Source organism: Camelus bactrianus, chromosome 13 (genome assembly GCF_048773025.1).
Source record: "Camelus bactrianus isolate YW-2024 breed Bactrian camel chromosome 13, ASM4877302v1, whole genome shotgun sequence".
In the NCBI taxonomy this organism is placed as follows: Eukaryota; Metazoa; Chordata; class Mammalia; order Artiodactyla; family Camelidae; genus Camelus; species Camelus bactrianus.
This window is the reverse complement of record NC_133551.1, coordinates 78,044,315-78,071,894: the sequence shown is the minus strand read 5'-3', so window position 1 is coordinate 78,071,894 and position 27,580 is coordinate 78,044,315. Positions and strand designations below refer to the sequence as shown.

At 62.5% G+C, this 27,580-nt stretch overlaps 1 protein-coding gene across 5 annotated transcripts in view; it reads left to right on the top strand.

The window, feature by feature from the left end:
* The window catches only part of PRDM16 (PR/SET domain 16), a 309,339-nt gene that overhangs the window by 103,196 nt on the left and 178,563 nt on the right, over positions 1–27,580 (top strand). The window lies entirely within an intron of this gene.

Sequence of the window (27,580 nt, the reverse complement as noted above, 5' to 3'; positions counted from 1 at the left end):
CCCAGCGTCCCCAGGTCCCCCAGTTCCGTCCCAGGACCCCTCACTTCTCAGATTAGTGGGGGCAAAGAGGGGAGTCTTTTGGTTTCAGTTTCCCTGACGATCTGGGCCTGGCTCAACCATCCTGGAGCCCGCATGTGGTCAGGAGAGGGGCGGTCAGTTAGGTGGGCGGGAGCCGACCTCCCCCAAGGTGGCCTTCCCTCTGGAGGCGTCCTGCTCCGGCCACGAGGGTCACTGGGCCCCAATTTGGGGGACTTTCAAGGGGGTCTCATGAGGACCGTGGGCCCCACACGAGTGGTCCTGGCCTTTCTGCCCTCCCCATGTAGCCAGTGTTCGGTGGTATTTCTGGCCAGGACACTGCCTGGATGGAAAATGCAAACACAAACCCAGATTCCTTCTGGGTGTTTCACAGCTTCCAAAAGTTCTTGGATGGGGGTCAGCTCCAGGAAGGGGTGAGCTGTCCACGGAGGGAAGAGGACCCTGTGTGGCCGGCAGCCGTGTCCCCTACGGGCAGACTAGGGCAGTGAGGGTCAGGGCAGCCAACTCGGTGGCTTTGGAGGAGTTCCCAAACTGGGTGTACTTCTGTGCTCTGTGTACAGAGAGGGGTGAACTTGGGTCTGTCTTTGCCGTCTCAAGAGTCTACGGTTTTGCACTGCTCCCTAGAGATGTGGGGTGCGCAGTGCATGGCCTCTTCCCTGCCCCCGGGAGGCTCCTGGCCCCCTAGAGCCCTGAGCATCTCCCCCGGGCCCGTCTGCTTTTGAAACCCCTTGTAAGGATCTCAAGGAGGCTGGCTGGGTCGGTGCGCGTGCTGGTGGTGGTGGAAGCAGATCTGAGAGCCCTGCTCCCTGCACAAGGACACAAGTGTGTCCCCTCCAGCAGGCAGGTGGGGTGTGGTTCATGGTAACACATGGGGTGTGCACAGAGGGAACACAGAACCCCCTCCCCAGGTGCCAGCTGACAGCCCAAGCTCTCCAAAGGGCTTTGAAGGTTTAGAGCAGGGGGTGGCGCGGGGTGGGGGTGGGGGTTTGACCAGATGGACAAAGAAACAGGCCTGCCAAAATCCCCACTCAAATTGATGGAGGCCACAGCTTGAAAGCTGGACCGTGTGAGTCTGTCGTCCCCGGGCAGCCGACTCAGTGTGCGAGCCTCTCAAGGTTGGGTCACCTGCAGAACGGGCGGGCCAGGTGGGGGAGAGGCCAGGTGAGGGGGTTGGGCGATGCGGGCCGCCCGGAGCACGTCGCGTGCTCTCGAGACCCACAGGGTCGCCCTCACAAAGAAGGAGAGCGTTTTCAGACACCCTGACAGGTGAGTGGTTCGGGCTGTGCGACGCTTTCTGCACGTGGCCTGTCCCGTGCTTCCGGCCCAGCTGGCCCGGAGGAAGGTAAGGGTGTTTGTGCCACGCACTCAGGGACGCCTGGACTGTTTAGCTAGGAGGGGCTTCAGACGTTGGAGGGTAAAGGACCCCGCAGGTAGCCCCGTGGGTGACCTTGAGGCAGCTTGGCTCTGGTCTCCTCTGCTGCGGCCTGTTTGCTCTATTTTTACAGAAACGGCCGTATCAGCGCCGCCCTGGGTGCCGGGCCTGGTACAGGCCGTGGCTGTTATCTGCCCGGCGCCTGTTGACTTTGTGATATTACTTCTCGTCCGGGTACGTGCGGGAGCGCGCCCCTCCTCGGCGCCTCCCGCCCCTGCAGTGGCTTTGTTCCTCGGCCGGGGTCCGGCCGCCGCCTCTCCGGCCGGCGCTCGGGGGTGTTTGCCTCCGTCCCGCGTGTGCCCCCGTCTTGCTCCAGACGCACCGGCCTTGTCTGTCTGACCCCGTTTTCTTGGCGAGTTCGGGCGCCACCCACCCGCTCCGGGACCACCGCTGGGCTTCGCGGCCTCCCGTCTCGTCCAGCGCGGTCGGGGCAGCTGTTCATGGTCGAGCACCCAGCGCAGAATCGGGCGGGAAGGAGGGGGAGGAGGAAGCAGGCACCCCGAAAGTTCAGGGTGAACCCACTTTTGCTGGAAATGAATCATAAGGTGTAGGTGGTTTCTTTCTAGCTCCCCGGACGTTGGTTTGGGCCTCACAGGGTGGAAACATCTTCCCTGGTGAGCAGCCTTACTTGCGTCCTGAGACAGACAACGTCTGTTTGGCTTCGTTTCGGTGCCTGCCGAGCAGCTGGTGTGGTCCCTGCCTTCGCCTGCAAACAGGGCCCGAGGTTAGGAGGGAAAATGCCGGCTCCGGAACCCGGGCCTTCCCGGGGCTCCTGACCGTGCCAGGCGTCCCTCGTGCTCCGGCTGAGACGCTGCCCCAGGCCTGCGGTCAGCTCGGCCCAAAGCAGGCCCTGGGACAAGGAAAATGTCAGGGCTTCAGGATCACAGCAGGGGAACCGGGGCCGCGCAGGAACGTCAGAGTCGGCTCCCAGGGAGGGTGCACGGAGGAGCGTCCTCTCACGGCGGTTGTGACCTTTGTGTGTGTGAGACCTATCACACTCACGCTGCTGATTCCGTTATGTAAGCCGAGGTGCTGTGATCTTACTACAGTTCACACACGTTCGCTTACTGGAGAAGAACAGGGAGTGACGTTCTAGCACAGAGGACACACGGACGCTGAGAAGGGTCCCGCACGGTTTGGACCCCCCGAGGGTGTGGGGGTGGCGGAGCAGCTCTGCGGCCGGCCAGGCTCAGGAGCGTGGCTGCTCCCGTGGGGTCTGGTCTGCGAGTCAAGCAGGAGAGGGGGACCCGGGGAGAGCCCCTCGCAGACACAGGATGGGCGCCCCTCCGGGGACGGGCTCAAAACCAAAGCAAACCAATCATTCCCCCTGCATTCTGAGACGCCAAGGGCACAGCTTTCTGCTTGGAGACCCTGTGCCGGAACATTCCGTCGAATTAACACTGAAGGGCCCCACCTGCTCTTCTCAGTTTGTGGTGGGCAGAGGGCCTGGCCTGCACGCGGTTTCTGGTGACTCCACATCTCTGGCAAAAGCACGTCTGTCCCCTGCTGGGTGACCTACGACCCTCAGGGCCAAGGGGGCAGTAGCATCTCTGTCTCATGTAGGAATTTCACTTCAGCAAAATGGGGAGGTCCTCCTCCCACTGTCACCCACCGTTCCCCTCCCCGCGTGCGCGTCGGGAACGTTCAGTGACTCTAACCGCCCCCTCCCGGTGCTTCGGGACACGCCAGGAAGTGCCTCCTGGTCATTATGGAGGAAAGCGCACCTGTGTCAGGTGTGTCCCCCCACACCTGGGCCTGCCGGCTGTCTCCTTGGGGACAGATGGAGCTTGAGGTGCGAGGAGACGGCCCCTGGGCTTCCTCTCGGAGGGCGGTGGTCTGTCCCCCTGCCCGGGACGACCCTCCAGCTCCCGCCCCCTCCACCCAGACCCCGCTGCCCGCTGACACAGCCACCGCTCACCCTGCCCACAATGAATCTCCCCATAATTGCATTTTATTGCCCTGGGGTCTGAAGAACAATGATTTTGATCATTTGCTGAGTAAATCATGACATCTCTCATGGTGCTGTTTATTTGGCTAATTAAGAGACAGCCTCGAGGGGGACGGGCTGTGGAGCTGGCTCCTCGGAGGAGCCACCTGTCCCCGGGGCAGGTTCCACAGCGGTGCGCCCAGCCTGGGGCGCGCCCCGCAGGAGGCCCCCGCGGGAGGCGGCAGGAGCGATTTTCGCACGGACGTGCCCGTGCGCTGCCTGTTTCTTGGTTGGGCGCCTGTCTCCCCCAGAAAGTCAGCCTCTCTGGTGCCGAGAGCGTCGCCTAGCCTGGAACTGGCACTCAAGCATCATCTGTTGAAAAAAATGCATCTGCCTCTGCTTGAGAAGCTGGTGGAAAATGTTAACGTGAATTGATGGGCTTTCAATTATCTGAAGAATTTACTCGAGTGGATTACCTCATCCCCTTGGCTTTCATTTCTGAATATTAACATACATGTTCGTTTGCTCAATCAACAAACAGGCCCGGGCCTGTGGGAAGCTCTGAGGTCACGGGGGAAACGGCCCCAAGGCCTCAGGTGGCCAGCGGCCCAGCTCTACAGTCACACAGCCCCCAGGCTGGCTCCTCCGGGGTCCCCAGGAGAGCTTTAGCGAGGGCTGGGACCCACTGGCCGCCCTGTGGACCCAGGGCTCCCAGGGCACCCAGAGACGCGGAGTAGGGGGTGTTCCAGGCAAAAGCTGCTGCCCAGCCCTGCACGCTCAGATTCTGACGTCTCTGTAATTTTAAGACTGAGTGATTATCCAGGAGACCCGGCCTCGAAGAAGGGCCTGGGGGTGAGAGGAATCAGGCCGCGTGTGCGCGCCGGCCCCCCCACGGATATTTTTAGAGCAGTGATGCTTTGTTTCCCAAGGTGGGAGCCGTTTAGCCTTAAAAGGAGGAGGAGCTTGGAGGCCTGTTTTTGGTCCAAAATGGTGGGAGGACGATGATGCCCAGTGGAGTGTCTGGTTCCCGGGGACTCAGGGTGCCAACACACTGGGAGCTCGGCCTCTGATGTCTCCAGGAGCGAACGTCGTGGGGGGCGGCTTCCAAAGGCTCGGTGGCACACGCACAAACACGCAGAGCCCAGAGCTGGCTTCTCCGAGGGCCCCGGAGGCGCTCCCGGGTCGAGGGCTGAGGCCACGTTCAGTGCGACGTGGGGAGGGGCAGATCCGCTCAGGGGCTCCCGGGGTGGGGCTGGTCTCTGCGCCAGGCATCCTCCGCGGCCTGGCCCGGATTCACACCGCCATCTGGGCCTCCACCTCCGCCTCAGGTCTGGGTCTCCGTGGGGCGCCGGCCTCCGTCCCCTGCCTCCTGCGTTCACCCGCTCACACTCTGGCCTCAAGGACCCCGTCCTCTTTCCTGTGAATTTACCACACGCCCAGGTGTTAGTGCAGACGTGCCCGTGTGGCTGTGTGAGCTGGTTCACAGACACCCCCGGGGCTCCCGGCCTCCGAGGCCGTCCAGATCTGAGCTCAGGCACAGGTGACTCCTGTTACCACCGAGCACCCATCTGCCTCCGGGACAGCGTTCCGAGGCTCTTGGGAACACGCTTCAGCTCTCTGGTCCCTGCGGCGTGATGACCAAACGAGAAGCCCCGTCAGCCTGGAGACAGACACGCGTGCATGCCTTGTCGCCATAAGGATCCTGAATGCATCTGGTGGCCCCGGAGGCATGGGCTTCCCAGCATCCTGCCCCCGCAATGACCACAGAGGACAAGGCCACCAGCACCGCCACAGCCGGCTGGGCCGCGCCCTGGGATTCAGGAGGGAAGCGCTCATGCCCCGGGAGGAACACTGACAGTGGCCAGCAGCTGGTCTGGACCCACGGGCACTTCATTTGCTGGCAGCCCCTGCAGAAGAAAGAGATTGTGTTCAGCCGGCAGGAGCCTCCTCTGCGCCCCCCAGCTGTCAGTGGCCACGGGATCCTGGGCACTCTCAGCCCCAGGCAGCCCTGGGGATGGACCCACGGCCCCAGGACATGGGAGAGGCCAGCTGGGCTCAGCAGGCCCTGCCGGTGCGCCAGGTGACCCCAAGAAGCGAGTTCACCCAGCCTGGAGGGAAGGTGAGCCCCTGACCCCTGAGAGTGTCCCTGCATTTGCAGAGAAAAATGTGACAGCTGGTACTGGAAGGTCAGGACTGTCCTTCAGACTTCCCGGGTTTCCCTCTGTGAGCAGAGGTCCAGGTGTGAGGGTCACACACGTTGGAATCAGCTGGAGCATCAGAAATACAGGTGCCCAGACCCCGCCCTGGGGATGCCGGGCTTTGGCCAGATGGAAGGGCTAGCCATGTCTGTTTGCCCAGGACTGTCCTGGTTCTGAACCCCAAATCCCAGAAAACCTCCCTAGGCATCGGGTTTGTGAAAATACCCAGGGCATTAGAATGTGCGGTGGGGTCAGAACAGCCAATCCGGACAGAGAGAGGGGACACTCCTTCCAGCCTCAGCTTCTGTGCCCGGGACCCTGGCAGGAGGAGCCCAGCGGGGACGGCGGGTGGAGCAGAGGTGGTCAAAGACCCCCACCCCCTCCCAGCACGCCCACTCCCCCGCGGGACCCAGAGAAGCAGAGGGACACTTTGGGATGGGTCCCTGGGGGCTTTCAGTGACTCAGCAGGCGTACTACTGCGGGGTCGGCGTGTCCCAGGGCCACCCCGGCGGGCCGTGTGCAGGTGGCCGTGCGCTGTGCCGCACGCACACACACTTGCCCACGCTCTCTCTCCCACACGCATCCCGCTTGGGGAACCACACTTGGGCCTCCGCCCTGCGTCCTCACCCCAAGCCGGTGCTGCGTGTGCCCGGGCAGGGGGCACCTACTCAGTTTTATTTCCCTCTTAGCATCTTAACCATGTTTACTCATGGAATTCCAGCAGCGGGACAGGCGTGGTGGCCGGGAGGCGGGCAGGGGGCCAGGGCCTGTCCCCGCTGCGCAGGCTGGGCCTGGGCCTCCTGCGGCCGTGAGGGCCTCGCTCCCAGGGCTGGCCGCTCCCGCCCTCTCCCAGCACCGGGACACTGCAGCCAGCCGGCAGCCCCCCCCTCCCCCGCCCCCAGGGGCCCCAGAGCCTCAGAGTCTGTCTCTGCTTTGCCCCCTCTGCCCGGCTACCCAGCTCCCGCCGACACTGACCCTCCGTCTGTGTTCTCTGGAGTTTTGTTTTAGGCCTAGACACGTTGCAGGCTTCTTCCCCCCACAATGATTTTCTGAGTGTGTTTAGGAGTCGCAACGTACATTCAGAAAGCGTCCAGAATCGTAAGTTGCTGCTCCGTGTGTGTTCACACATGTAAAATCGACACATGGACGGTGATGGGTGTGGGGGCCTCCTCCCGGGCGTCAAAAGAGGGTCTGGGTTCAGCGAGAGAAGCCATCCTGCGGGAGCAGAGCCGAGCGGGAGGGGGCCGGGCCGTGCGGGCGCAGGGGGCTGGAGGCACAGAAACCCCACGGCCTCGCTTCCCCGGGACGTGCGGCAGCGCAGGCCCCTGCCGTCCCTCGCAAGCACCGCGACATCAGGCCCAGACGTTTTTAGACCAAGAATGCCATGAAATCCTGCACTGTGTCAGGCCCAGCTCGGAGGCACGGGTATATAAGGAATTTTCGGGAAAAGGAGAGAGAATGACTAAGAGTGCCTCCCTGGCGCTCTGCTCCGTTTCCTTAAGGGGTAATAACCCAGCCACCGGCCGGCGAGGGGACTTTCTTTAAATAGAGCCTTCTGATTCACAAGCGAAAAAAGGAAATAAATGTTTTCTTTTCATATTCGAGAGACGTCCATGAATACCAGCTTCTTAAATGGCATTTTACCGTCTGCATCTCACACACACACACACACGCACACGCACACACACACACACACGAGTGGCAGCCAGCCCGCCCTCACCCTGGCACGGGGCGCCTGTGAACCAGAGCTGTGGGAGCAGCCTCCGTGGTCAGGAGGAAGTGCGCACGAGGGGCGGGGGCAGGGCGGCTTCTCCTGGGGTGTCAGCTCGGCCTCCCCCCGTAGGCCGCTCCCCAACCCCTCTTTAACTCTTTTTTCCCTAAGGAAGGTGGGGTCACGGGCTGAGGGGCTGTAAGAGCGGCGCCTGGGTCCCTGGGCTGGGCAGGAGAGGCGAGGCCACCGCTCTGCGGCCCAAGAGTGCGGACGAGAGGGAAGTCGGGGCATTCAGTAGGCGCCTGCTGTGTGCGCACACTGGCCATGCCAGGCTCTTCCTGCTCCGTGGTCCTCATTCTGTCTGTGAATAGACTCCGAGCCTCGGCCCACTGGGCGGCGACAGGGCCCGGCAGGCCCCAGCGCTCACCCCGGGGGTGGCTCTGCTGTTCTGTTCATGACATAGGATTCTCTGGACCCCAGAGATGGCCGTCAGTCTCGCCAAAGTCAGGATTCTGAGACGGTCCCGCAGCGCCCGGGGCCTGGTGGGGGGTGACATGTGTTCAGGCAGGAACCACGTGGGTACCTGTCCCAGGGGGTCGACCTGTGAGGCGCAAAGTCCAGGACCCACCCACCCCCCAGCCCACCCGCTGCCAAATCTAAACGGGACTCTTTGCCGCCGGCTCGCCTCGGGGCTGGTCCCAGGGAGCCGCAGTGCTCACATGACTGTGCTGAGTGCCTGTCACCTTCACAGCGCAGATCCCAGACCCCACCTTACCCGCTGATCAGAATTCCTGGGGGCCCCAGGAGTCTGCATGCTGGTTAGCAGTGGAAGGGAGGGCCCGGGAGGTCTCCATTCCTGGACGGAAGCCCCAGGAAAGGGCTTTCCCTTGGAGTTCCCCGCCCCCAGCTCCCTGTACCTCCCAGCCCCACCCCAGGAACCCAGAGAGACAGTTTCCTACAGGTGTGGTGACAGGTGGCAACAGAATCTTTCTTTTCCTCTCATTTTGGAGGGGAGGTCATTAGGTTTGTTTATGTCTTTCTTTATTTAATGGAGGTACTGGGGATTGAACCCAGGACCTCGTGCGTGCCAGGTATGCACCCCACCCCTGAGCTGTACCCCCCCCGAATCTTTCTTGACAACAGGTCTTGTCAAGCTCAGGTGGAGACAGCAGAAGGAGGGGGTAGGGTCAACCAAGAGGGCTGTCCCCATGGGAGGGCAGGATGGGGAACTGGCGCGCCAGGAGCAGCCTGGCTGCCCCACTGTCCTCCAGGTGGAGCTCTGGGTGGCAGGTGAGGCTGGGGAAGGGGCTCCCGAGGGATCCCACCCCCACCCCAAACAGCTGGCTGTCAGCACTGCCCTCCTCGGGTGGGGAGCCCCCTGGAGACTGCCCAGTGATACGGCCACCTTCCCAAGAGCGTGGCAGTGATGGTCAAGGCTGGGGGGTCCCAGGCACTGATTGTCCGGGTCACGCCTGGACATTACTTGGGGGCACCCCTGACACTGTGCAGGGAGCCCTAGAGGGAAGGGGGTCCCGCGGAGTCACATGGCAGGTTGGCACAGCACTGTGGGCCTGGACGCAGGGCCGCCGCCGCCCCGGCATCCCTCTGCCATGCCTGTTGGCCCTGTGCTTCACGCAGCCAGCACGCGCCGAGAGCAGGGCTGCGCCAGCCCCTCTGCCCCCTGTGCACCCCCGGCAGTTAGAGCGGCCCCCGGCCCCCGTGGGCACTCCACCCCCGCTGCCCTGTCCTGTGGGCGACGGCCCAGCCCTCGGCCCCCCCAGGGGGATGGGGACCAGTAAGGCACAAATGTGAAACTTGGCCTCCTCTGTCCGTGCCCACACTGCCATCCGAGCCGTGGCTCGCAGGGTTACCCTCTGGGCTGACCCCACCTTCCCAAGGCAGGAAGCAAGTGGTGGGGACCCACACGCTGAGACCGAGCATCTGCAGTGCTGTTCGTTTATACGGAAAGATTTCCACGTCAAGTACGCGGAGAGCAGGACGGGAGGGGCGGCCCCTCCGGGGGCGGGCAGCTACTGGCCAGGCGGCTCCCTGGGGATCCCCAGCATGGCCTTGGCCGGCCCGTCGTCCACCCCCTCCGCGGGCCTCCCTCCCTACTGGGTCAGACAAGTGTCCCAGACATTGCAGGCCATAAAAGGTCCCCTGGGTCACGGGACAAGGGCGTGGCCCTCCCAGCCAGGCCTGCTTATCAACGCTTCTCTCGAGTTGGGAATTTTTGTGGGCTGGTCACCCCCAGGTTAGGAATGTGCTCTCAGCGCGTCACAGGCCACCTCAGCCTCAGCCAAAAACCAGGGTGACATGGCCACTCACCACCCACTGAGGGGCAGTGGCCACGGAGGGTCCCCTGCAGGCCCAAGGCTGGTGCAGGGCACCCTCAATCCCCAGGCCCTGCTGGGCCCTGAGCTGCGGCTGGGTTTGCTGGGGTCCCGGGGCGGGGCGCACAGCAGGACGCCCTGTGGGAACAGGGGAAGCCAGCGCCCTGGTGCTCCGTGGCCCCACCCTCCTCTCACATTGTTTGGAGCATAGGGAATAAAACGGCCCGAAGGTGATGTTTAAATCAGCCAATAGGACGCATGTTGGTCGCGGTGGCGGTGTCTCCTCCTCCAAGTGGGAAGATGCTAAGACAAGTTGGCCCAGTCATCGTCACAGGAGTCAGCAGGCTGGTCCTGCTCACCTGTGTGCCTGGCCCCCTGTGCCAGGTACCACTGTGTTTCCAAGGGGTCGGGGAGAAGACAGGTGCCAGCACCCAGCGGCAGCGCCTGGAGCACGTGTGGTTCCCGTCCCAGGCGCGGTCCTCGGCCCGGCTGCGCCCCCCGCCCGGCCGACCAGGGCGGGGCCGGGGCCAGGCCCACCAGCCCGCAGCGGGCGCGGGAACCGCCTCTGTCTGACTTGCTGTCTGCGTTTCTGCCTTCTGGGCTAATGCCCAGTTTAATTGCACGTCCCATTGTGTCATCCCTGTTCAGTCATGTTCGAAAATGCCTACATCCACTCCTTTCCCATTTAGATCTTTCTAAAGTCCACTCTGGCTTATCAGCGCCGTCATTGCTGGAGTGGAGCTGAGATCCCTGCCATTCAGGCCTGAGGCATTGTCTGTCCCCGCGGCAGCGGAGATAAACCCTCACCCAGAACAAAGTCGCAGTGACCTTTTACAAGTAGAAGCGGCCTTGTTTCCCTCTAGACTAATTTATCAGCCTTCCTTTCAGCCCGGCACTCAGCGAGGCCGGGAGAGCACTGCCAAGAGCTGGGGTGGCTGGGGACTCGGACGCCTGGCTGCTTCGTTCTCGCCGCCGCCTTGGGGTCCGCGGGGTGCGCGCGTCCGTGGCCGTGGGGAGGGAAGGGGCGCGCCTGGAAGGCAGAGCCAGGTGCTCGCCGGGGAGACCGGGGCCTGCAAGCGGCTGAGCCCCCTCCCCCGGCCTCCTTCAAGGCAGAAGCAAAGCCCTGTGGCAAACCCTGAGCCAGACTGGACGTCGGTGAAGATGATAATAACGAAACGGCCCGCAGCCCCAGGGCCCCCAGGGGAGGCCACTGAGCCCCGGGACAGCCGCTCTCAGGTTTGTCCGCCTCCCGGCACCAGGCTCCCCTGGCAGGAAGCTGGGAGGAGAGGCCGCTCCTGGGCCAGACCCCACACGAGTCAACACAGGGAGCACCTTGCGGCTGAGGACCTTCCCAGGAGGGCCCTTCTAGAAGTTTCCAGTTGCCTGGCTCCCGGGGCTTGATTCACACTGGAATAGCCCGTGGAGCGGACCTTAAAGAGCCTCACGTGCGTGAAGACCCAGAGGGGCCAAGAGGCACACGTGACCCCCACCCAGGGGTGCCCCTCGTTCGGCCGGGTGAGCCGGCTCAGCCCAGGGTGCGCCAGGGCGTGCGACCTCGCGGGGCAGCCCTTGTGGTGCTGGTGTGGGCGCCGGCCCCGGGGCGGCCCCTGCAGGGAGCCCCTGCCTCTTGCCCCACTCCTGGGGCTCCCAGCCCCAGACGGGCCCTGGGCCGTCCCCTGGGCGCAGGGATGGTGGTGACGGCAACGGCAGCAGGGGACCCTGGGAGGTGGTGGCGACCAGAGGGCGGTCCCGGCCCCGAAGGTCAAGGCTGGCGAGGAAAATGCTCTGGGAAGTCACGGGGGCCTGGAGGCCATTGCTGGGGACTGGCAGGCACTGGAGGCGGCCCACGCCCTGCACCAGCCCAGCAGGCAGGGCGGCAGGGCACTGCACTGTCCCCTTGGGGACACCACGGAGACCTTGTCTCAAGTCTGAGCTCCCAGAGGCGGCTGGTGCCCTCAGGGCTGGTGCCGCAGCCCCCTCCTGCCTCTCCCGTGCTCTCCCTGGGAGGTTTGGAGGCTCCAGGCCTCCCGGGTTCAGCTGGGGGCTGAGCCCTCGAATCTCCTTGGCACAGTGCTAGATCCTGGGGTGTCAGACTGCCCCCAAATTAAAGATGGCGCCCTGCAAGTTTATCTCTTCACGCAGGCTGGGGGCTTGCTCCTGTCCTTCCAGCAGAGACCCCAGGTAATGACTCCCCAGGCTCGAGAGGTCCTGCTACTGCCCAGCTGTGCAGCCAGGTGTCCCCCAGGAGGGCTGGTGTCACAGCCGGGCCCGGCTTGCCCACGGGCGGCCACTCTGCAGGAGGCTGGAGGCTCCGTGGACCCACCAAAGCCTTCCATCAGGGGTGCTCCTGCAGACTCAGGGTACAATAAGGAGAGATGTGGAGGTCGTCCGCAGGTCTGAAGAACCGCTCAGGTTTCCTCGACGCTGTGCTGGGCTCTCCTGAAGACGCAGTGGGGGCTGGGGTGTTTGTCCGGCCCTCAACCAGCCCGGTCAGGGGCTCCAGAAGGAAAGTCCCCAAGGAGGGGACTGCCGAGAGGCTCATTTTCACACCCTTTACTGGCCCCAAACCTCCCACCAGAAGATGCCACCTGCAGCCTTTGGGCACAGACTTCAGTCCTGACGCAGTGGTGGACGGGAGAGGGCGAGTGACCGACAAGAGGCTGGGGGTTCGGGGTGGGGGGAGGGATGGCAGGTGGGGGCCTGAGCGAGGGCTCTGGGAAGGCAGCTCAAGTTGCAGGAACCTCACTGTCTTCATTTGAGGAGGGAGAGAACAAAGAGGTCCGTTTTGCATTTTGACAGAAGCCTTCAAACACCATTAATAATGTCCTGGGGCTGCCATGCTGAAGGAAAGCTACTTCCCTTTCTGTGACGCCTGCATCGTGTGGGCACGACTTCCGCAGAGCTGACTTGAGAGCCCCTCCGGGGACGGAGGGCTCGCAGCCCCAGGGCTGAGCGGTGCACTCTCCGGCCCTCCAGGAACCAGCCTGGACCTTCGGGAGAGCAGCCCAGCCAGCGGCCGGCCTTGGCCCCTGCCTGGGGGAGAGGCTGGGTCGCCAGCTGAGCTCCCAGCCCCTGGCGTCTCAGCAGCACCTCCTGCCGCGCCCCCCCCCCCCGAGGCCTGCAGCCCCTGGGGACCAGCTCCCGATGAGTCAGACTGGCCGCCACCAGGGCTTGTGACTCAGCGCCGAGGACATGGGATGGCCACTCGGAGCACCTGACCCTCAAAGGGCCTCGCGGGACCAAGGGAAGTGGAGTGTCTAGTTTCTAGTGACACGCTGGCGGCCCCGGGCTCCTGATGTCAACCGAGCTTGCTTCACTCAGCCAGACACACAGTCCAGAAATGAGCTGAGTTCCGCCCCAGCCCCGTCTGGAGAGGCTCCCGCTGAAACCCACAGCCCATTGACAGCCCGAGGACGACACCGGACTCCCTGGGTCTGAGGGTCGGTCTTGGACTGACGTCCTTGCTTAATCCTACTTGGAATCTAAAATGCGTCCAAGATGGGGTGACCCCAAACAGTGGGCCAGTCAGGCTGCTGCCGTCCGTCCCAGGGCCGCACGTCGCCCAGCGCCCTCCCAGCCCCGAGACAGAGGATGCAGAATCTCCAGCTGGACCAACTGGACGGAGAACGGCCTGCCCCAGGTCAGCACCTGCCTCCACCCTTTAACGAGTGGCATCCGGTCCCTCCCAAGCGGATACGCTGATTACAGAGAACGCCCGCCTGCGGGCCTGGAGCCCAGCCCAGGCCCAGCACCCCGTCTTCCTCACTTCAGACGCGTCTGCTCGGACTCTCAGAAGCCACGCGTCCCCAGAGCAGGATGCCTGGTCCTCGGGGGCACAGCTGTACTCAGCCAGCCCCTCCAGTGCCCTGTGCTCCGGGCTGCCTCAGGGAGGGAGCGCACGTCCCCGGGGTGGGCGTCCCTCGTGTCCCCCGGAGGCAGAGGCTGAGCCGCTGCCGCCTCTCCAGGTGGAGCCGTCGTCCGGGGGTACTGCTCCCGGTACCTGGCCCCTCCCAGGGTCCAGGCTTCCCAGCTCCAGGAGCCCACACGTTCCCTGGAGGTGGCTCCCCTGGGGCTGTTGTGCTGCTCCCACTTCACCTCTGGGACACCCTCCTCTCCATTTTCCATGAGGGGAAACTGAGTGCCGGGGAGGCTGACGATGTTGCTGACGGAGCAGCTGCGACCCAACAGGTCGGACTCCTGCTCCAAACCGGGGCCCCGCTCACTCGCCTTGTTTCCAGGAAAGGAGCAGGTCCGTTCTGCTGGGAGCCCCTGGAGAGATGTGGGAAGATGCTGGAGGTGCTCGGAGACGCTGGAGGAGCTGGGAGATGCAGGGAGACGCTGGCAAGGCTGCCCTGCCAGTTCCTTGGTGCCTCAGGAGTCGGGGCAATTTAGAGCCTTTGTCTTAAAGTGCCTCAAAATCCCAGAGAGCCAAGACCCGCTGTGTTACCAGGACAGCATCACGCCTGTTAACGCCGAGTAGGCGACGGATGGAATGGTCACTGCCAGCCTTTTTGTTTGGTCCTTTTAAGCGTCATATAAATTCATGAAGGTTCCTGAGATGCAAAGGCAGAGACTAAGATGTTTGTGTCACGGGGCCGGGGCCATGCCACGGACAGAGACCGAGCAACCACCCCATCTCTGAGCCTCAGTTTCCCCACCGGTTAGGCAAGCGCTGCAGGGAGTTGCCCTGAAGGCTCCTGATTTGAGCACTCTGATCTTGAAGAGCTGGAGAGAGATTTCTTGGATGGATCTGGGGGAAAAAGTGGATAACTTTTCGCTGGGCGTCCCTCCACCCCCACCCTGGTCATTACAATTTCCATACAAGCGTTATCTCTCTCTTTCCACTGTGAGCTGAAATGCAAGCGAGTCTTCCAAGCCGTGTGAGCGGCCTTGCTCGAGGACACAAATGTGCCCGTTCAGATGTCCGCTTGGAAACACGAAACACCTACTCCCAGTGCTTTCAAAACGGGCCCCGTGGGCCCGGGACGGCGACCTGCGCGTTTCAGCATTCCCGGGAAAGTCGGCTCTCAGTGACAGGCCAGGTGGGCGCAGCCTCTGTGCTGAAGGGTCCACGTCGGACCCTTGGGCGGCTCCTGACCGAGCACTTGGCCTGCGGTCTCTCTTCACAGAAGCTCTGCTGCCCTGGACGGGCCGCCCCGTCTCTGACGGGCTAACCGGCCTCGAAGCCACCGAGATCGATGGAAGCAAGCGCACCCCGGCTCCCTGCTGGTGCAGAAGCTGCGTCCAGTCTGCTCACCGCTTTCCCGCAGGAAGTCACGCTGAAGGGGGAGCCAGGGGTCTTCGGCAGGAATCCCTCAGATGGCTCCATCCAGCTCCTCCGATCCTGGGTTTAGTAAATGATGAGGCATTTTGAAAAGAATGACGTTACCGCCCAAATGGCCTTGGTGAGTTCTCTTTCCATGGCCATTTTCAAATAAGCCAGTTAAGGAGAGGAAATTGGTTGATGGGCAGTGGAAGGATCGGAACCCAGCGCACACGGCAGAGCAAGGAGGCTGCTGCACCCAGAGTGACCTGCGCTGGGTCCCCGCCAAGCTCCAGCCACCGGGCGGCTTCAGCCAGACACGCTCTCAGTCTGGAGGCTGGAAGCCCCGGACCGAGGTGTCGGCAGCGCCTCGCTCCCTCTGCAGCCTCCCGGGGAGCATCTGTCCGCGGCCTCCCTCCGGGCCTCGGCGGTTTGCTGGGCGTGTGGACATGCTTACTGGCACATCACCCCAAGACCCCTGCCTGCAGCTTCACGCACACTGTCCCCGTCTGCATGTCTGTGTCCAGTCATATTGCATGGGGTCTCACCTACCCCGGTGTGACCTCCTCTGAATGAATTACAGCTGTAAGGGTGCTGCTTCCACATCAGGTCACCTTAGGAGGCACTGGGGGTTAGGACTTCAGCAGATGAACCAGGGGGACACTGTTCAACCTGGAACAGACCCCCGGAGATCAAACACCTGGGCTGAGCCATCCCTGGGGGCCTCAGCTGGCCGAGCTGGTGCTGGCACACACCTGGTCCTGGTGTCCCTGCATGGAGGCTGGCGCCCAAGGCCTCCTGGCCAGGTGTCCTCCTGGGACACCAAGAGGGGCCATGCGGGACTGGGAGCGTGGGGGTGGGGACCCAGGGGGCCGTTAGTTCCCGACCACCTTGCTCACCTGGTCAGTGCTCAGGGACCTCTCCAGGCCCTGCATTTTCAGCCGATTCCAGTGTCTTCCACGTGAAGATGATAGCAGTGAAGTCAACACTGGAACTGGGTTGACCCCTCTCTGCCCCGCCCCGCCCCCGCTGCCTTCACCTGCGCCCCAGGGTGTGTGTGCGCGCGCTCTGTGAGCCTGCAACAGAAAAGCCCCGAGGGAACGTGGGTCCCGCCCGCTCCCTGCCCGCCTTTGGACCTGTTTTCTTCAAGTGGGAGAAATTGGGTTGGGGGTAAAACATGCAGTGCCGACACTTCGGAGGGACGTGGTCGCCGGGACCGGGGCGGTACAAGACCCCAGACCGGCCCCTACACCCCGAGGTGGCAGGTAGAGGAGAGACTGGCCCTGAGGGAGACAGAGGCTCCGGGAGCGTCCGAAGGCCTCCGAGCCCGGCCCGGCCCGGAGGGGCCAGCGGGGGTGCGGTGTGGGACGCGCAGGCCAGCTGCCTGGTCTTGCCGCTCTCGGCAAGGCCGGTGCCGGCTCTGCAAGGCTGTGTGTGTCTGTCTCCACCCCGGCCGACCGGGCACCGACCTCGCTCTCCCCCGAAGGCCCTCGGGAGTCCAGCTCAAAAGGAAACGGTTAAAAACGGCCGGCGGCAGGAAGGAGTGGAGAGGGACAGAGGGCCCAGCGGTTGGCTAATTGGAGAGCGGACCCGGCCGGGGGGAAGGCTGCGCCCCAGACAATGTGCCCCCGAGCCGGGCGCTGGGAAGGCGCCGTGGGATTGTTACCGAATTAGCTGAAGTCAGAGCCCCCCTGAATGCGGGAAAGAAGGAAGGGGAAATGAAGGCCCGGCTATAATGCGGCCTCAGTGAGGAGCCCCATTCACTGCCCGTGAAAGGCTCGGCCTCCTTTCTTGGGGAGGGGCTGGGCCGGCTCACTTTTGTTTGGCTGGGGGCGGGGGCGGGGGCGGCTGCCGGACGATACACTTACCTACAGCCAGTGACCGGAGGGGACGGGAGAACGGGGCATTGAAAGCAATCCCCAGTGCCAGCGGCGGGATGACAGCAGACACAATTGCCAGGCACTTGTCATGGGGCTCCCGAGAGCGCCTCGCCTGCAGCTTCCCGGGACCACGGGCCGTGTCGCCCGGCGTAGCCGGGCCCTGCCCGCCAGGGAGCCCCGTCTCCCATGAGGTCGTCTGATTTTTCTACCTCCACTTAAAAGTTGGACATTTCAGGTGTGCTTTGGTGGCTGGTTGTGTATGAAAGAAATATGTCTTCATAGTTGAATTAGAGAACAGTGTTACGAGAAGTGGCCATTCAACCCGGGAGACAGAGAAGCGGACCGGCCAGGGACCTGACTGCCCCCCCAAAAGGGAGCATGCAGGTTATGTAAAAAAACAGCCTTCACAAAGTGCTATGCTCAGTAAATATTTGTTGAATTCACACATTAATTAATTTTCCAGATGAGATTTTCCTAATCCGTTTTTTAAAGAGAATGAGGATTAGGAGCGGGCGGGGTCTGACTCGGAGGCCGGCCCAGTGGCGATGAAAGGGGCCTGGAGTGTGTGAGGTTCGGGGGCCGGGGCGCCCCCGGGAGCCGCGGACAGGCGCTCCTGGCTGGCCCGGCCCCGAGTAATTGCCCGCTTGGCATAGCTGACTTGCTATTCAGAGCCCCCCCCCCCCCACGGCGAGGGGAGCCGGCTGCCCCTTTGCCCACCCTGCCCTCCGAGTGCGGGCAGCATGTGCCGGATTAACGGCCGGAATCTCCGGGTCCCGCACAGTTAACCTTCTCGGGGGGCGGGGGGGGAGGTCTGAATGCCCAGGGGACTCCAAGAGCCCCAACTCCAGACTCCAGGACTTGGCAGAGAGCAGCGGGGGCAGTGCGTGCCCGCCGCCCCGACCTGGTCCAGCGCTGCCCCAACCAGCCATTTAATGATGGTCCGATTTCCCCAGAGGTTCCTGCGAGTCGGAGACGGGTTAGCTGCGCCCCAGCTCGTCCCCGTTACCAACAGCACCGAGTGGCACTGCTTCACCACTTCCCTCAGCCAGTGGCAGAGTCACAGAGCTGGCAGCGGTGGCCTTCGAGCGCCCACTGACCCCCACGGGCCTGGCCCCTCTCCTGCGTCAACCCGGTAGGGCTGGCCTGTGAACGCGAGGGGGTCCCAGCGTGTCTGCGCCCGAGAGTAGGCGTTCGGGATGGAAACGGGCTGTCAGTGCTGTAGCTTTGTTTTGGGGGCACCGCTGGGAGTCTGGCCTTGCCACTGCTCCCTGGGGGCCGCATGCCCCTCCTGTCCACCAGGCCTGCCCGGTTCCCAGGCAGGAACAGAGCCTGTGACCTTAGACCACACGTCCTGGCCCTTTCGAGGTGTCACGGGGCTGAGCCGTGTTCTGGAGCCTTCGTGAGCTCCTCACCACAGAACTGTGGCTGAGCACAAGCGGTTTGGCGGGCTCTGACTTGACCGTGTAGGTTTATCCAGGCGCTGGGGAGAGACCACAGCCATGCGCGCACCCCAGGCTGAGCCAGGCCGTTTCCAGGAGCGGCCGCTGGGTGGGCACGGATCTGTGCCCTTCGGGCTGGGTAAGCACATTTACTCACAACGAGGCCCCCAGGGGTCCCGTGGCAGGTCTGGCACGGGGAGCGGGGGAGGACCTCCTAGCAGGCAGCCCGCACGGTGCGTCTCAGGGCAGATGCGGGGCTCCTGACCCCCAGGAGGAAAGCACTTCGGGGCCCTGGGGGCAGAGACCTGGATGCCGGACAAGATGGCAGGTGCACAATTTACTTTTCCTGCGGATCATAAATCTGTTTCCCGAGCAGCGGTAAGGAAATTTCTCCCTAGGAGGCCAGATGATTGGAGTTAGGGACGAGGTCCTGGGGCCTGATTAAGGGAACATGCCTTTACAAAGGTCTCCAGAAATGGTGTTTGGGTGAGTGAATGCGAGACATAGCCTGGTCTCACACAAGCCCTGGTCCCAGAGACAGAAGGAGAAGGAAGCAGCTCGCGTCTCCCCGACGGGGCTCCTCTGCAGGGGAGCCGCGGGCCTGGTGTCTGGTCCCGGAAGCGAGGACCCGTCCGAGAGGCTGAGCCAGCCGGCACTGGGGTGCAGAGAGGAGACCACACGCCTGCATGTCCCACCGTGAGCCAGCTTCCGGGAAGGCCCGGGAGAAACAGGCCAAGTCGGGACCCAGAGCCTGAAGCACCGTTGCGGGTGGAGGCGGCCGTCAGCAGGCGGGCATGTCCAATGCGCCAGCCCCGCTGCTTGCGTCTCCGGAAGAGCTTCCCAGAGAGAGCTCTAGCCAGCGCTTTGAGCCCCTTCTTATGGCTTGAAAGGAAGTTCGCAACCACAAAGCACAGTCATTTAATTAAGTCCACCAGTCCAAGCGCCCCTGCTGTGCGAGCTCCCTGGACATCAGGGCCTGACCTGTTTCCTTTCTAGCAGCAAGTTTTATGATCTTAATGCCTTTGGCATCTGCTCGTGGCAAAGATACCTGAAGCTTTGCTCCCAGGGAGGCCCCGGCGCTGCCGTGGACAGTTTCAAAGAGGAAGCAAAGTGCGTCTGAGGTTCAGAGTCGCTGGGCAGAGCTGGCGCGGGCGAGGACGCGGCTCTAAGGCAGTCGCCCTTAGACGGGGTTACGATCCCTGCCGTGGGCGGCGGGACCTGAGAGGCCCTTTGCCCGCTCGTGGGCCTTCTGTCCAGGTGGCCCCGAGACCCGTTCCCTGCCCCGGGTGTGAACCCTGGCTCTGCCACCTGTTAACTTCGGCGGCTGTGAAAAGGTCGCCTCCCCCACCACCCGCCGCGCAGTGCCTCAGCGAGCTCGACCGAAGTGGTCCCGGCCCTCGGGCTGCTGTAACGGTGGAGTCAGAACACAGGGGAGCAGCCGGCTCAGGGCCTGTCCACTGTGGCCTGCGGTCCGAGGGCCAGTCCCTCTGCAGCCTGTGAGGGCCTCACAGTCACAGCCAGGCTGTCTGCCTCAGGGGTGTCAGCCCCACGGAGCCACGGGGGAAGTGACCCCCACAAAGGCATTTCTGTGGACCCATGCGGCCTGGGACTCTGCAGTGGGTTCCGTCCTGGGCGAGGCCAGATGCCAGTAGCACGCCCTCCCCAGCTGTGACAGCCAGGTGTCTCCAGATGTTACCGACATACCCTGGGCAGCAGGGTCCCCCGACTGAGAGCCACGGGACTTAAGTAGGAGCCTGGGACCCCCCCACTTTTCTGACTTCTTCCTCTGAAACAGTTCCTGTCGTGCCTCCAAGATCTTTAGAGTCCTCTGGTCCGCTTTGCCACGATCAGGTGCCCAGGGAGGCCGCGAGGCCTGCAGGATGCTGGGGTGCTCGGGTCCCGGCTGAGTCTGGCTCTGCCCTGACGCGGCGCCTCTGGCCCCATCCCACACTCGCCCTCCAGAGACCCCTGTGTGCGTGTCCTTGCTCAGCGGCCAGGAGCTAGGGGGTGGCACTGTCAGGGGGCTCAGGACCAGGCTGGGGGTCTCAGCCACACAGCCGCTGTCCTGGGCTTCACCTGCTCTTTATTCAGAGGGTCTGGCCTGAATGAGCCCCCATTTAGAGGCCCCCCAGGTTTGTCCTGAGGCTGCAGGGCAGGCATCCAGGAGACCCCAGCTGAGACGTGGAAAGAGCCCCCTCTGTGGCCTTCTGTCTGGCCCTGAAGGGGACGAGCTTGTGAACCAGCCGCTGGCCCTCGAGGGGCAGCTCCCACCCATCCAAACCCAGGGGTGTGCAAGGCCAGGAGGCAGGGGAGGGCCTCCGATGGTATGAGGGAACGTGGCCTGCGTGGGTGGGCTGGACTCCACCGTGGCTGCCCCGCCAGGACCCCTACACGGAGGTGGAAGTTCTCGGTGGACAGAAGGATCTGGCATGCTCCTCACGGAGCTGGTTTTGCGTTCGCACTCTCATGCAGGGTGAGGGAGGCACTGCCAAGCCAGGGGGTGACGTACTCCAGGCCTTCTTGTGCTTGGGGGTGGGGTTGGGGGAGAAGCCAGGGAAGTAAATGCAGGAATCCACCCACTCAAGGGCGCTGGGAATTCCTACGACTCAGAAGGGGACACTGGGGGCTACGCTCACTGGGGACTGTCCCACAAGTGGCATCATGGTGGCCTTTGAATGGCTTAGTCCAAAATGTGGGGAAGTTTTGTTTCCAGTGACGAGAAAAATTAATCAGTGATCTGGTAAAGGCTCACACCCGGGGAGGACACAGAGAAGAAGACGAGGACATGAACTGAAACCTAGGTTGGGATTTACCAGGCATGGTCACGCTTAAAACCGCAGTCTAGGTGACACCCCACATTCGACCGCAGAGAATGCAGCTCCGCTGTGTCCGGTCCCCAGGTCCCGACAGGGCTGTCCCCTTCTCCACACCTGCCCCATCAGGACCTCAGACGGGCCAGAGCCAGCCCGGCTCCCTTCTCCTGGGAGGTTTGTGGAAGTGATGCCGCTGGGCGTGGAACCGGCTGCGTTCCCTCTGCGCATGTCAGCTGGCAGCGCCACAGTTGCCTCAACCCCGCCTCCCCGGGCGGGGCCCTCCCTGAGTTCTGGGCCATGGGTGCGTCTCTTGGCCAAGGACTGGCTCTAGAATTTTCCAAACTAGCAGAATAAGAGGGTCTGGCTGAGGCTGATATTCTGGGGCGGTGGAGCAGGGAGCTGCAACCAGCCACCTTCTGACCCTCCAAGGCTGAGTGGTCCCGAAAGGTCCTCTGTCACCGCTCCCCGTGCCAGTGGCTTCGCCGAGTCCTTGGTCACGTGGGCAGCAGTGCAGTGCTTTCTTGAGACATTTGCAAGAAGGGCCTTTGGCACTTCTGGCTCCTTTTCTTTCTCAATTACAGAAAATCAGCCATTTTTAGTATCATCCTATTTTTAAAAAGTAACCCGGCTGAGACTGTCTAGAGCGTGAATATATTGAATTATTCGAGCAGAAATCGTGTGCTATATGCTGTGTGTACACCTGCAGTTAAATCCCGGTGTTGTGGGTTTGCAGATGATTGGACAGGCTTCCAGGTGGCACCGTCTCTGTGACCCGTCCAGCTTGGAGCTGCTGCCCTGGGGAACGTTCTCCCTGTCGCAGAGGGGAAACTGAGGCTCAGGCTCAGACTCCAGCCCCCAGACCAGAGCCCAGCCCTGCAGGCAGCCTGGTCGCCAACGTCACAGGAAATTCTCAGAGGTGTATGTGTGTGTGTTTCATAGGCAGTTTCAACTTCAGTAGCTCGAGCCACAGGTAAGGCTGAGAAAACATTTCTAAGACATGGTCTGAAGAACAGAGACCATACGCGCAGTGGAAGGAATCCGAGTCAGAGAACTTGCCCCTGCACGGAGGCCCTGGGTTCCCAGGCTGGAAAGGGCTCGCTGTAGACGCGTGTTTGTTTCTTTATTCACTCATCAGGTGTACATCCCTTTATTCACTTGGACGCTTGTTTGTTTATTATCTTGTTAGTGTTTCTTGGCTCCCCCACTCATCAGACAGTCATGCATTTCATCTGCCATCGGACGGTCGTCTGTTCCATCACGGCTCAGGTGCGCGTGTTGTCCAGAGGCCGCCGCCTGCCAGGCGCCCGCTGGTCACACTGAGCCTCCTAGTGGCGTGGTCAGTGCTGCTTCCCGAGCAGAACAAGCAGAACTAAGCGTGAGTCGCCCTCTGGGAGCGCAGCCCACCTCCACCCTGAGAGGAATAAAGGACCAGCTTGGTGTGCGTCTCTCCTAAGGGCCCAGTCCGCCCGTTTCAAAGCCGTGGACTTGATCCAGTTTTCAATGAGCAGCAGGCGGGCTCCTGAGAAAACAGGGCTTTGGCTCACAACGAAATCTCTTGGTTGAGCTGGGGGCTGCAGTGGAATCGATCCTGAAAATGCATTGGTTCGGCTCCGCTGGTCCTTCTGCGCTGTGACAGCGGGGCTTGGTCCCCACAGGCTGGCTTTGTCCCAGTCCTCCCCAGGGGCTGCATGAGGCCATGTGCCACAGCAATGGGGAGACAGGGCTGCCTGCCCCCGTGGCCCACTCCACCAGCACGGCCTCTCACTTCAGCGTTTCAGCCACCAGCCAGCCTTGGTTCTTGGAGAATAATAAGCCTGCAGGCAACGGCACAGGGTGCCTCCGTGATGTGTGTGCATGTGTTTATGTGTGCGTGTGAACATACTTGTATGTGTGCACGCGTGTGTGTGTGGATATGTGTGTGTGCATGTGTGCGTATGTGTGCATCCATGTGTGTGTGCCTGTGTGTGCGTGCATATACGTACTTGTGTGTGCACATGTGTATGTGTGCTTGTGTGTGCATATGTGCCTGAATTGTGTGTTTGTGCATAGGTGCATGCATGCATGTGTGTGCACCTGTGCATCCATGTATGTGTGTGCATGTGTTTGCATGCATGTACGTACTCGTGTGTGCACATGTGTATGTGTGCACACGTGAATGCATTGTGTGTTTGTGCATATGTGCGTGCCGGCATGTGGGTGCTTGTGTGCGCACCGTGTATGTGTGTGCATATGTGCGTGTATGCATTTGTGCGTGCATGCATGTGCGTGTGTGCATATTGCATGCCTGTGTTCTTGTGTGTGTGCACGTATGCGCGTGTGCGTGCCTCACTGGGCAGCCAGGGCCCAGGCGTGTGCGAGGGGGTGGGGAGGGTGTGCGTCTGCCGCTGCAGCCCCGCAGAGCCCCTCACCGCAGTGGGCAAAATGGACGCACATGACAGAGAAGACAATGAACGGCTCCCTACCTTGCCCTGACGGTGGGCGAGCTCTGCGGGTTGATTAGTCCTCATGGTGCCCCTGGACGTCGGTTTGGGAGTGACAGTAACAAGCCTCCTGAGGGCTCCGCTAATTTGCACTCCATTCACCGCCCCGTGAAAACCCGTCAGAGCCGCGGAAGAGCTGCGCGCGCTCGACCTCATTCAATGGGGGCGATCCGCTGGGAAGGGGCCAGTGTTCACAAAGCCCAAAAGAGCAAATTGGCGGAAGCTTTGTTCTTCCTCTTCCCTCTCCCTTTCATGCCGCTCGCACTAGTTAAGCTCCTCATTTGTCCCCGCCGGGGCTCAGGGCTTGGGTCGCCCTCGGGCTGCCTTTTCAGGTGATCGCGACGTTCCCCACCCCCACGGTGGAAGGTGGGGGCGGGGCGGCCCCCCGGGGAACACCACGGGAATCTGCAAGTCCAGCTCGGACGGGTCCGCCGAAGCCCATCCCTCCCTCGTCCTGGTGGGGTGGCCCCCCCACCCCGAGGTCCTGGCTGGAAATCCCTGCGCTTCCGGAGTCTTGAAAGACGGAGTGAAGGACAGCTTGTCCTCTGTCCTCAAGTTGCTGCTGCCTTACTTGCCACAATACATGGGCTCCACACAAATTAAAATTAACGAGGCAGGGTCCCTTTGGCTCCCACCCAACATGTGCTGTTCGGTCGCCCCTCCGCCTGGCTCTGTCCCCACCCCCCGCTCTCTGTCCTCTCCCTGAAGCTAAGCATCGAAGGAGCAGTTTTTAAGTATCCGGCTCAGTAAGGATCCTCTCCCTCGTCCCTGGGTTCCTGGGACCAGGGCCCCGGACGTTTGCTTTATTGAATTTCTCCAGAGCCCCCAGCGCTATTTTAAAAGCACCTCCCCACAGAGCTGTGGGCGGGGAACTGGGAGGACCTCCTGGTGGTGGGACGGTGTCCCCTGAGGAAGGAAGGGGTCCTCCCCTCGTCCATGTGCCACGCGCTTCTTTGGAAGGTCCTGCTTGCAGAAGCCACCGCCAATCAAATCACATCCTCCTCTTGGGCAGCGCCTCGTTCTCCGGGAAGGGGGCAGCAGCGCCCAGGACGCCAACGCACAAGGATTCGTGGAGCCGCCGGTTCGCCGGTGGTAGGGGGGGCAAAGGAGGAAAGCACCCAAGTCTATGAATCAAACGTGGCAAGTCCATCAGGCCGTGGATACGGCCATTTTTGCTTGATTTGCTGGCACAAATAACCCCACCCACTTCGCTGGGGGGGAGATGGCGGGGCCCGGGCTGCCTCAGCTTGGCTGCTGTAATTATGAAATTGTGTTGGCTGTAATTTGCTGCTCGGGCTTGTCACGGGCGGGGAAGCCACAAGTGGGCCGGCGTGCACTGCAGCTCGGCTCAGGGGGCGACGTTGTGCGGCGCCTTCCGGGGAGGCTGCGTTCACCTCCTGCGGGGAGCGGGCATCTGACCGGCCTCGGCCACGGGCACCTTTCCTCTGAGGACTGGCCCGCGGCAAAGTGTGAGCTGACAGAGGCCAGCTTTGTCCACTACTTGCTCCGAGCACCTGCTCTGACCTCATATTTCCCCAGGGGGCTGAGAGCTCCCAGCAGGATCCTCTCTCCAGGTGGGGAAGCAGGGTTTCCAGGACGGCACGTCCAGCCAAGGTCACCCACAAACAAGGTCACAGCCAGGCTGCAGACGGAGGACTCACAAGGCCACACGGGTGCCCTCCCACAGGGCCTCGCTGCCCCCCATTAACCCTGCAATTCCAGATCATTATCAAGGCCGCCCTCCTGGTACATTAATTCAGAAGCACGCAGAGCAGAGGGAGTGGCCAGCGAACCAGACCGAACGGCCAGGTGAGCTGTGCCCAGACACGTGTCCCAGTCCCGTGGCCACTCGGTCAGACTGGTCTGGAACCCGCGGTCACTCATCACAGCCCTCTTTTCTGGACGGCACACAGCCAGCCTGGTTGGGGGTGGGGGTGGTCAGCATCGCCCGGTGGAAGCGCTTGCCAGTAAAAGGTGTATTACTGCGGGGCACGTGAGCAGGGCAAGACGGCTCCCCTCTTCTTTCACCCGCCCACTGGACGTAAACCAGAAACGTCCAGGCCTGAGGTGAGCCTGACCCCGGCAGCTCCCAGCCCCACCTCTCGCCTTCTAAGCAAAAACAATGCCTTCCTCGGTCCAAACAGCACAGAGAGCCTAGAGCGATGGTGGCCTTCAGGAGCTGATTTCCAAAGCCGGAGCGCTGAGCCCTGGGACCCTGAGGCCGTGGCAGGCATCACCTCGACCTTATCCTGCAGGGGCCAGAGGGGTGTCACGGGGCAGGGGAGCATCTTCAGAGGCGGGCGCCATCACCACCCTCTTCCTCCACAAGTAGTGGGTTAGGTCTGCCAAACGCTTTAGGCAAGAATCTCTGCAGAGAGGAGAAGGTCGCAACAACCTTGACCTTGACCTTTACCGAGGGGAGCCGGGCCCCGGCGTGCCCTGCCGCGGACGGGCCCTCCCCCCGCGGGTCCTGAGACCCGGGTGGAGCCCTGGGCGTCTGCCTCCCAAACCTTCCCTGTGGGCCCTCGGGTCTGGGAGGTCCGCATTGGCCAACCTACGCCTGGGCCCCGTAGGCAGATGACGGGTTGGGCGTTGACAGTGTTCCTTTCAGCCAACTGGCTGTCATCACAAGGCCGTTCACAGACACCACCCCATCTGCTGACCATCACTGCCGTCAGTCCTGAGCCCAGGGCTGAGGGGTCAGGGGCACCCAGAGGGACATCCCTCAAGGTGTTGTTTCCCATCACAAAGATAAGTAAGTAGGTAAACAGGGCCGAGCGGGAGGGGATGGAACGGAGCAGAGCGAGCAGAATGGGCCAGGCCGGCTTTGCAGTTGGCGGGCAGCGTTTGGCCCACGTCAGGAGGAAAGTGTGTGTCTCGTGGACACTCAGCAGGGCCCTGCCGCAGCCGCTGTCCACTCTGGCCCCTTGGGAGGTGTGAACCAGGCCAGCCCGCTTTAGACGGGGGGACAGCGTGTTTGAGAGGGGAGGGTGGGGGGCCTGGCATGGGTAGGTGGGCTGCCCTGCCCATATCCCCCGTCCAGTGGCTGCAGCTGGCCCTTCCCCCCGCCGGGCAGGTGGGGGACCGGCCCCCTCCCAGCGCCCTGTCCTCGGAGGACCCGCCGGGGCGCCTGTCCCCCTGAGCTGGTGGCCACAGCACGGTGCCTCCTGCCCCCGCCTGCCCTTTCCCACTGGGCGTGGAGGGATGGCCGTGGCCTTCTCCTGCCAGCCCCTGCCCTCCGCCTCGGGGCGCCCTCAGGCCCTCTGATGTCCCCTCGGCTCTCACAGATTCCACCCGAGCCCGCACCCTCATTAATCAACGTCAGGCCGGCATCGGGCAACAAGGGCCGCATTCTTCCGCGGCCCCGCGGCCCCTGCATCCCATTGTCCCGGCCGGGCCTGATGGCAGGGAAACAGCCTATGCAGCACATAAAAGAGATGAGACAAAAATGAAAAGAATCGAGGGAGAAAAAAGAGGAGGCATTTTTCCCCCTGAAACACTCGAATAAATACTCGGCAATGATAATTTAAATTATTCATACATTTATGAAAACATCCATTGAAAAGTGAAGTGTATGATGCCCTTTGTCTGTTTCCTTGTCTCTTGTTTGGGATTAATCTTTACTGTAATCCGGGCTGGCCATGCCCCCCTCACAAAGGCCACACTCTCTTTCCATGGGAAAAATGTTGCGGCATATCCCAGCGAGAAGCTGGGGGGTGTTTGTGCTGATGGAGCAGTTGCCAGGCCCTCAAGACGCTGGACGGGCTACGTCCAAATAGTGCCCGATGAACAAAAAGCGCAGAGTGGTTCTCACGTCCGTGCCAGTGCGGGGACTCGGGCTGGGGGCCGGCAGCGAGGGACGTTCAGAGCATGCGTGTGGGTCCCTGCAGCCCGCCCCTCCACGCACGGAGCATCAAGCCCCGGGGGGCTGTGCTCGGGGACGCTCCCTCCCCGCGCCCTGCGGGTTTCAGGGGGTCGTGTGGCCCACGCGGCTCCTGTGGGGCTGTCGCCTGCTGGGCCCGGCCCAGGTGGGCAGACCCCGTGCCTGTTGCAGACCATGTAGGTGGG